Source organism: Adiantum capillus-veneris, chromosome 30, assembly GCF_014529385.1.
Source record: "Adiantum capillus-veneris isolate H3 chromosome 30, ASM1452938v2, whole genome shotgun sequence".
Taxonomy (NCBI): Eukaryota; Viridiplantae; Streptophyta; class Polypodiopsida; order Polypodiales; family Pteridaceae; genus Adiantum; species Adiantum capillus-veneris.
In genome coordinates this window covers 54,563,709-54,573,708 of record NC_140960.1, presented here as the reverse complement: position 1 = coordinate 54,573,708, position 10,000 = coordinate 54,563,709, and the positions used below count along the sequence as shown (strand labels likewise).

Here is a 10,000-nt window from a genome sequence, read left to right as displayed (position 1 = left end):
CCCTTAGAGGATGCTATTCAAAAGTGCAAAGAAGAAATGATGGAAACCATTAGCAAGATGAACCGTAACCTACTGGGCACAATAAAAATGCTCGAAGGACGCATGTTGATTCAAGAAAGCAAGATATTGCATTGGAGGATCGTGCTATGGTGTCTGTAGTCAAACTGTCTGGAGAAAATGGAGAAGCCCAGGAATCGTCATGAGAATGCACGGAAGCCTGTCAATGCATGAACTTGCAACCCAGTGTGGCCAGGTGGCTAAGTTGTGTCAATACTAAAACTCCAGGAAGTCCAGATGTGGCAATCTGCGCCGTAAACGTCCTCCGAATCAAGGAAAGCCAGGCTAAACAGTCTCCATTGTAGAAGCTACTGTAAACTGCAGCAGTCACCGAGAGAGGACACCACCGGACGGTGTCCTGTCAGTAGGTAGGGTAATCCAAGATGAGGGGATAACTAGACTCAACAGTCTGTGTTGTGAAGGGCCTCTGAGAGAAGGTGTGGCTAGACCAAGCTGTCTGCACCATGATCATGCTGTAGAAGTAGGGAAGCGAGACTAAGAAGTGTGCGTTGTGAAGATCCTCTGAGAAGAGGAAAGGCTAGACGAAGATGTGTGCACCGTCTTGCCTGTATCTCCTGCCTCCAATCCTCCAGTGTCAACCAAAACAGGATCCGCGCCAACAATGCCACCAAACTGCAACTCGGTGTGTTTCTCAATGTGAATGAGCTGGGAGGTTAACATGGGTAAGTTTAAGTAACTCTGAAGGTAGCAATCCAAATGAGAAGGAGTGTAGAAGAGCAACTGCACTACCATCCAAGCCAAGCTCCGGGTGACTCCGAATGTAGTCGTGTAATGCCTGATCTCCTGCATCTCGTGGGTAAACTCTTCAAGAGAGTCCAAAGCACTGAAGTCCCACTCCAGTTTGTAGATCCAAGCAATGAACCTGTCCAAGAAGAGAACCAAGATCCTCTCCCTGAGTCCATGTAGATGCTCTTGTGTAAGCAAGTGATCTGACGTGTCAAGGTCAAGTGGTAAGTGTCTATCCACCCAAGATGGTGGTGTCCTCTCTGGGAATGTCGGAATCCCATATGCCATGAGCATGGCCATATCTCGAGTGAACTCCTTTGATGAGTGCATCGGTGTGTCCATAGAAAACCACAAGTCACCACCCCCTCTGGAGTGCGCAACCGCCGAATGATGGTTGGTATGAATGGATCTCCCAAGGATCATACACCCGTAGATGATCAAGCCGATGTTGAAACAATCGTGTACTGCAGCAGTCACTGAGAGACCACATGGACCACCAGCAGATGGTGTCCTAGTAGGAGGTAACTTCATCCTCTGTGAAAAACACAAACCATGTGGCATTGTACTAAGGGTCTTATGCTCTGATACCATGTGAGAGAGAGAGAGAGAGAGAGAGAGAGAGAGAGAGAGAGAGAGAGAGAGAGAGAGAGAGAGGCGATCAGCCCCCCATGACTACCATAAGCAGAAGACCCGATACAATCAGATGTGTGTGGAAGTGGGTACTCCCTTGGCCCCATAAATAGGTGCCCAAAGGGAGGTAGGCCCGCATAGTTACCAGGAACGGGAAACCGGAACGGGAACGCGGAACAAAATGCCATTCCCTGTTACGGGTAGTCACGTTTGAAACACGGAACGGGGATTCGGAACGGGAACTTGGAATGGGAACGGGGAACGGAGACCTGAAAACGGCCATTCCCTGTTACTATGAGGTAGGGCAAGGCTTGATAAAAATCCCCACGACGCAATAGAAAAATGATATGATGGCGCTCGGACAAAGTGGGCGGCCGGACCAGGAGCAACCTAGACTATGGGTGGCCAGCCCGTAGACATACTAGTCGTACATGTATGCCCTAGACCTGTGAAGCAGCAGAGTGGTGTAAGTCTAAGAGGGAGGAAGTACCGTAGACTACATCATGGGATCCAGAGAGACCACCCACCTGCTTAGCTCTTTCATGATCCTGCCCATACTTACTGGAGCCAACCACACCTATCTTGCACTCTCCCTCGCTAGAGACGCCACACCCTCTACATCCATGACACGCCTCCCACACCACGATCAATTTCACACATGAGCTAGCCCCCCTATACTCGACAAAGGTCGAGAAGGGACTTCTTTTACGCCACCCCTCTACGCCACTACCCATGCTCACCTCCCACATTCACATTTGTCCTTCAGACATCTGCCATTAGCTCTTCCCCCCCCCCCCCCCCCCCCCCCCCCCCCCCCGCCCCCACACACACACACACACACACACACACACACACACAAAAGGATTATGCCACGGAACAGCTAGTATGATGATGAGTGCAAAGACCTTTATCGCCGGCTGCGTGCGGAGCGGACCCTTGGGGATATCAGTGATCGAGAAGCCAGACGCCAGATGAAGATACTCTCATACAACTAGTGGATGTTGTTTAGCTTAAAGGTACAACTTCGGGCCTTTAAATGGGAGGTTGTTGGGTGTAAAGTCCCTTCATCTCATGTTTAAACTCATAAGGGGTGTGAACACCCTTGTAGTACCCTAAACTATAAAATAAGGGTGTGTGAACACACCCTTATAGTACCCTAAACTATAAATTCCTTTTTTTATTCTTTGTGTACCATTGAATAAGGTACAAGCATCTCTTTGTGTTCTCTCTCCCACACTTCAACCTTCTCTGTCGTACTCAACCCTGCAGTGCTCCATTCTTGCACTCCTCTAGCGCTACTACACACTTTGTTGACTAAGACACTGCATGATGCAGCAGCAGAGGCATACCCACACACTCAGCCTGAGCAGAGACGTGTCTCCACATCATGCCTCAGAATACTTGGTATGACAAGGAATTTAGAGAGACGAGAGCAGAGCTTCAGACGGATCTTCTCCTAGGGGTCATCAATCATGGACAGTCTCGAATAGCCTTCCTACGCCTTGTGCGACGGAAGATACATCTTTTACTCTTTGCGTACCATCGAATAAGGTACACACATCTCTCTTCGTTCTCTCTCTCATCCTCAAACTTTCTCTGCCGTACTCAAACCTGCGGTGCTTCACTCTTGCGCTCCTCTAGCGCTACTACACACTTTGCTGCCTAAGACGCTGCATGATGCAGCAACAAGGCCATACCCACACACTCAGCCTGAGTGGAGATGTCGTCTTGGGATCATGCCTGAGAACACTTGATTTGACGAGGAATGCAAAGAGACGAGAGCACAACTTCAGAGGGATCTTCTCCTAGGGGTCATCAATCACAGACAGTCTCCGATAACCTTCCGACGCCTTGTGCAACGGACGAAGCGAGCGTTCCTAGCTCAAATGGAGAGAGATTTATATCAGTTGTTCTTGAGTAGAGACTCAGGAGAGGCATGGCGTCTCTTTCATGAGCACTCTCCTCCTCGAGCGATTTCAAGTGGGGTCAGTATGCAACATCCTTATACACGGTCCTTGGACAAACACCCCTTCCAGGTCCTCTTGAGCCATGCACGTCGTACCTTCTTTGCTACTGAGATGGTAAAGATAGCTATTGACATGATGAAGACAAGGAGGCCGTATGATCATGATGGTCTAATAGCGGAGCACTTTATATATGCTAGAGATATATTGACAGAGGTTCTTGCAGTTCTAATCAATTGTGCGATCTCTGAGGGTCGACCTGAGACTTGGAGATTGTCTATTATTGTGCCTATCTACAAGGCAAGGATCCGATGCTGCTTGGAAACTACCATACTATTTTGATTGGACACACATTGGCACGGTTGTATGCATCTATCCTTGATGGGTAGAGAGTGAGTGAATAGTTGCAGCGGGACAAGCCGGTTTCAGGAGAGGCTTCTTCACTTTTGACCATATTCTGACACTCGAAGCCATCATTGAGGAGGATAGGGCACATGAGACAGATCTATTGTACCTTTGTGGATTTTCGTAAATTTTAACATGGTGCCCAAAGCCAGATTGATGCGTAGACTACAAGAGATGGGAGTGCCCAATGAGTTGATTTGCGGGATCATGGCTCTTTACAGATCAGCAATAAGACATGTGCGTACTCCAGAGGGGATATCTGACTTAGTTTACTTCACTATTGGAGTAAAACAAGGTTGTCCACTGTCTCCTATTCTCTTTGGTATGTATATAAATGAGGTTTCAAATTACATTGACATAGAGGGTGACAAAGGTGCCTAGCTAGCAGGGACATGGATTCCATCGTTGTTATGTGTTGATGATATTGTGTTGATCTTTGAGTCACCAGAGGGTATGCAGAGACATTTAAATGAATTACATAGGTTTGCGAAGGATAGCAGATTGTATGTAAACCTTGGTAAAACCAAGGTTTTGGTGTTTAACACCACATCGCAATGGATTAGAAGATCAGTACCTACATTCACTTATGGTCAGGAGATCGTGGAGTACACATATGCATACACCTATCTTGGGGTAGTCTTCAGTGAGCCAAGGTTTCCTTTGAAGAAAGGAGCAGAGACTACACTAACCAAAGCGGATGCGGCTTTGGGAGGATAGGAGAGGATGCGTTCGTAGGTTCCGCTCCAGGAACCTCAAACAAAACTCTACTCTTTGATACCTTGGTAGCTTCAGCTATGCTCTACGAGGTTCAGATTTGGGGACCCTCTATGGGTCAGGATGGGTGGAGATTCATGGAGAGGCCCTTGGTATCTATGATGTCCCGATTGATTAGAGCCGAGGCATCTGTGCCACACGAGATCATTAGAGCAGAGTTAGTAGCCCCCCTTATGGAGATTGTCACGAGGACGTTGCAATTGCTAACCTTAGTTGTTGGTTTCTTTCCGATGATTTTTATTTAATTTGGGACCCTCTTTTTGAGGTTGGACATTGTATGGCCAGTGTGAAACGGCCGGCGGCCGAGTGTTTCACCCGCAGTCGCGAAGGACAGGTCGCCACGAGATGGTCGGGCCAGTCGGCACTCGAATCCGAGCAGTAAAAGGGTGTCTAGGCTCAGTTCAAAGTCATTTAGGCCCCTCACTACACTTATAAGTTGGTGGGTACTACGAATTAAACCAAAAGGAGCAAACTGGACACATGGCAGTAGGAGAGCAACCTGCAAGTCAACATGCTCCAGAAGGTCTCATCCAAGAGGGGGCGCCCAAAAATGAGGCTGGAGGTTGATTTTTATAAAGTGCTACACAATGTGTGTTAGTAGTGGTGTAGGTGCTCACAGCTTTAATGGAAAGTTTGCCTTCTCCCTTGCTCTATGTAGCGCGATGATTTGCTCTGGCGCATCTCTCTCCCCTTTGCACATATGGTAATGCCCCACTAGTTGGGCTTCTCACATGACCATGTAGAGTTCTGGGGGTTTTATGCGCGTTTGCCAAGGCAAGAGCCTTTTGTACAGGATCCGGATTAGCTAATTGCTAATCCCCTTCAGGTACGCATAGTCCCATCGCAAAGGAATGCGAAAATGGAGAGTTTTCTCGTGTGAAAACTCGTCCGATTTACAAGGGAATTGTCCCAATGCGTGAAGGAGCGTTTGACACACGCCGTAGACGTGTTTGCTCTGCCCAAAACGATTCAAAACAGAAAATTACAGCTTGCTGTGTTTTTCTGCAGGTTTAGGGTTTCGCACCTAAACTGTAGGACATTGCCAAGGAGCCTCGGGAAAGCCGTGGGATGCTTAAATAGGGCTTTGGGCACCTGACATTGACAAAACAAGGAATTACAGCATGCTGAAATTGATTTGCAGCTCACTGGAAAGCTTCCATACTGCAAGGGAAAGTGTCCTTGAAGTGTACTTTTGACCTACATAGATTTTTGCGCCGTTATGTTGGCAAAATTGGGTCATAAACCTGCAATTACAGCCATGGACAGGTTTGGACAGCTTGGAGAGGGTTAGGTGAAAGCGTTCGGATCGTTTATTTGCCCAAGGAGCCAAGGAAAGCATTGGGTGCTTGTACATGACAATTTAGAGAGATTTCCCGCCAGGAATCTCATTTAATTCAAGGAGCAAGTGACCCTACCGCTGCGAGAGCTCAAGGGCTATCCGCAGAAGTGATCGGCACGCCAATCGGACCGCAAAACAGAGAATTCAGCCTGCTGCGATTTCTTGCCAGGTTTTGTGAAGTGCTCTAAAGTGCATGGAAAGTCACCGCGTACTTGGGATTTTGTTCGTGGAGACTTCTACTATGGTTATGTTGCCGAAATCAGGTTAGTGTAGAGGAATTTCAGCCCGATAAAAGTGAGAGCTTGTGGAAGTTTATAGGTTTTTCTCAAGTGTAATAAGAATAAAGAAATATCGAAAGGGGGCGCCAGTCTTTGGGGCTAACAGGGTGTCGTTGTCTGCTTGGGAGCGCTCTAGCTACCAAGTCGTGAAATGTCTTGAAGTGTTGAACTCCATCACGGCTTAATCGTGAAGTTCCTTTGTGTCGTAAAATTAAAGTAAAGTTTCGGGTGAAAGCTAAAGTCTACCGCGCTACGGGCCGGTTTCAAAGATAGAGACGCTTACTAGATCAGTCTCCTTCGTGCACAACCTATGGGATATTGCCAGAGACAGATATACCAGATTCCTCTAGACAGTTAGCATCACATGGGGACACATCATGCTGGTATGCACAGTTGTCAACATGGTCCAGTTACATGGTTTCAACAGCCCTTTCAGTACTCCCGTGATACACCATCGTTGCCTCTTTCTCAGATGGAGATTACTAGATTCATTTGCAAGGACCTGACCAGTTAGACACTAGGATATGGGTAGAGTCAGCACAGGAGCTAGGCACAAAGATGGCTTTCTATAGAGAGCATCTTCTTCAACTCACAGGGGATAGATTTGTGATTCATCCAGAGGGATACCAGCAGCCAACAGGATATGTCGCCTATGCCACACAGAGCCAGAGATAGAGATGCAAAATGTCAGTGCACAGTGTATTACGAGATACGGGGTCGCTTCCACTGTCTTTTCAAAGAAGGCTTTGGACCTTTCTCCAGAATCATGAGCTATCAAGACTAGAGATGTCTTGGATTGTATTTTCTTGAGTTTCACAGACACAAAGACAATTTACTGAAGAGATCTAGAGAAAGACAATCCCAAAGACAGATTACTGATTTCTTCACACCAGACACTAGATAGATGAGGAGCAGCCACCACTACAAAGCTCAGCCTAGACTCACACCTGCGGTACTCTCATTGACCAAGCATTGGAGTTAGGGCAATCGAGGTGACCCCGACTAAGGAGAGGAGCCTCACAGCATCGACGGAGACTATAGCAGATGATTCAAGCCATACTGTCTCGACATTTAGAGTGCACATGAGGATGGATTCAGTGGTCACTCATACCCCACACAGTTCCAGCTAGTAGTACTTCCAGTTTCATTTTATTTTTTTGTACCTAGACATGGTATCAGATTCACCAGTTTGAAACGGTTTGGTCTCATAGGTCATTTTGGCGCCTCTTGAAGACATTAATATACCATCTCTCTCTCTCTCTCTCTCTCTTGAGCAGCAGCTGGGTAGATGGTGGGCAGAGAGGGAAGGAATGCGTGTAGCTGGGCAGGCAGGGTTCAAGAGAGGCTTTTCTACTCTTGACCATATCTTGACACTCAGGGCCATCATTGAGGAGGGCAGCTCTCATGGGAGATGGATCTATTGTAGCTTTGTGGACTTCCACAAAGCCTTTGACACAGTATCCAGAGCAAGATCGATGCGCAGATTACAAGAGATGGGAGTACCCACAGAACAAACTGCAGGAGTGCTACATCCAGCAAGTAATACACCAATCTCTCACAAGAAGCAACTGTTCACAAACATTGCTCTGCCAACAAGAGAAAATGCAAAGAAAAATTTCTCCGGATAGACAGCAAAACTGAAACTGTTTCTGTGCTGAAATGTCAATGCCCACCTGAAATTTAGAGTAGAAGTAGGTCTCACCAAGAGCTACCCAAGTAAAGCCATCCAAGAATCCCCAATGGCACTTCTCCACACCCACAGAAAATCATAAGACTTGAGCAAGTTGATGGCACTGCCACTGGCCAGAAAAATTAAAAACCGGAAGCGTTGCACGCAGACTGTCAAGAACATGCACACCATAATGTGAAAACAACAGGGTGTCATTGGCATACTCCTGATCAAAGACGTCAAATCTCCTCAGACACAGGCATACAAAGACCGCAAAGCTGTGGAGTTCTGCCCTGTAGATAAAGGCCCCAGCAACGAATATGAATGATTAGAGCGAAAGTGCAGCCCTACCGCACAGATCGTCTAGGTAAGTGTTCGCCTATAAGTCCCCCAACAGTAACTGCACTAGAAGCAGATCCGTAGAGCAATAAAGGCCACAACCGTATACCAATCATCCGAGCCAATATTTCTACACAGAGGATATGGGCCATCCTGAACAAAGCTTGTCTGTGACACATCTACGAGTTCAAGAAAGGCCACGAACGTGCACCAATGATCCAAGTCAATGTCTTATATACATGATATGAGCGTGATAGGTCTCCAACAACAATGATAGGAAGTATCACCACCCTTTGGTATGAGAAACATCAGCCCAAATGACATAGACGTAGGCATCTCCCCAGTATCAAAGATGTGATGTAAATCCATACATGGTAAATACCACTACTACAAGAATTACTGACGAGTGAAACCATACCACGAACTGCATCATGCATCTCAATAAAAGTGAACCCATCAGTCGCAAGGGACGCATCTCCATAGTAACAACAAGGACATGTGACCAAACCTCCTCTCTGGCAGTACAGATGGCATCAAAAACTGGGTCAGCAGTACAAATTGCATCATAGTAATCCAAAGCAAGAGCAAGAACCTTCCTCATCAGGGTCGGTGTGCAAAGCTCCAGAAGCATCTCCGAGCACCTGCATGGTACTCCCAATGGATCTCTCCCTAAAATGAGAGGAGAAATCCTTATTCATCTTATCTGCTTCGGTGATCCATGTCAAAACCGAAGCATTATACGTGAAGTCAGATTTCTCTTGCTCAGATGAAGTAACATCTCTCTGACCTCCACACCTCTCTCTCTCCCAAAACACCATCCCCTAGAAATTCCTCCATGCATCTGTGAATGCATCCAAGCTGAAAAATCCCCCTACACTACAATACCCATTTCCCCACAAGATGATACACGGCAACAAGCCTCAGAAGATGTTAAGATACATGCAGAAAACCCTATGGCCGGATCATCATAGGTGAGTACATTGTACGACCAAATAGCTTGCAACATCTGACACACAGATTGATCCTGTAGAACTGGACCACAAATACGAGCCCCATGCCTCAAATCTCTACGCTTAAAAATTCCTCCCACTTCTCTCTCTACGCACAGGCTCTCTCTCTCTCTCTCTCTCTCTCTCTCTCTCTCTCTCTCTCTCTCTCTCTCTCTTAACTTTAATATTTCCCTCCCAACTCTCTCTCTACGCATGGGGGGGGGGGGGGGGGGGGGGGGGGGGGGGGGGGCCATGGCAACTGAAGGGCGAGCGCAAGGGGCATGCTGCCCCCCTCGCTGCTCGCCTGTGTCCTGCCCTGCTCGCCTGCGTGCTGCCCCCGCCCCCCTCGCGCTCTCTCGCTCTCCCCTCGCGCTCCCCCTGCACCCCAGCCCCCATCGCGCTCACCCCGCTGCTGCTCCCGCCCCAGGCGAGCAGCAGTGGGGGCAGAGCGCGAGGGGGGCTGGGGGTGGTGGGGGCAGAGAGAGAGAGAGAGAGATCTTTTTGAGATTCTGTAACAATTGAAACTGCCAATTCAGTTAAACATTGTTTGTTGTTTGCCTATTGTCATCATACCAGGTTACATAAATCTCTGGGTTTAGAGCTCTTGGAAAAGCTTTTGTATCAAGCTGGTTAAAGGCCCTATTAGTGGCATCGTCGGTGAAATTTATATTTCGGTACATCTAGTGTGGTGGTGACGTTAATTTGATGCAGAAGTTGGTGCTGAGATGCCTGCAAGTAAGCACACGTGTGCTGGGAGGATTTCCCGACCAATCGTTGCTGTTTGGCGGTTGAATCCTGTCAAGGAATTT

General features: G+C 47.6%; 1 protein-coding gene across 2 annotated transcripts in view; it reads left to right on the top strand.

The window, feature by feature from the left end:
• Positions 1 to 10,000, top strand: part of NUP155 (nucleoporin 155) — a 118,542-nt gene that overhangs the window by 107,965 nt on the left and 577 nt on the right. For both annotated transcript variants that reach the window (XM_086507434.1, XM_086507435.1), the window contains one exon: positions 9,768 to 10,000. This exon is cut by the window's right edge and continues 577 nt beyond it. The gene's annotated coding sequence lies outside the window, so the exon portion shown is untranslated. The remainder of the gene's footprint in view (positions 1 to 9,767) is intronic.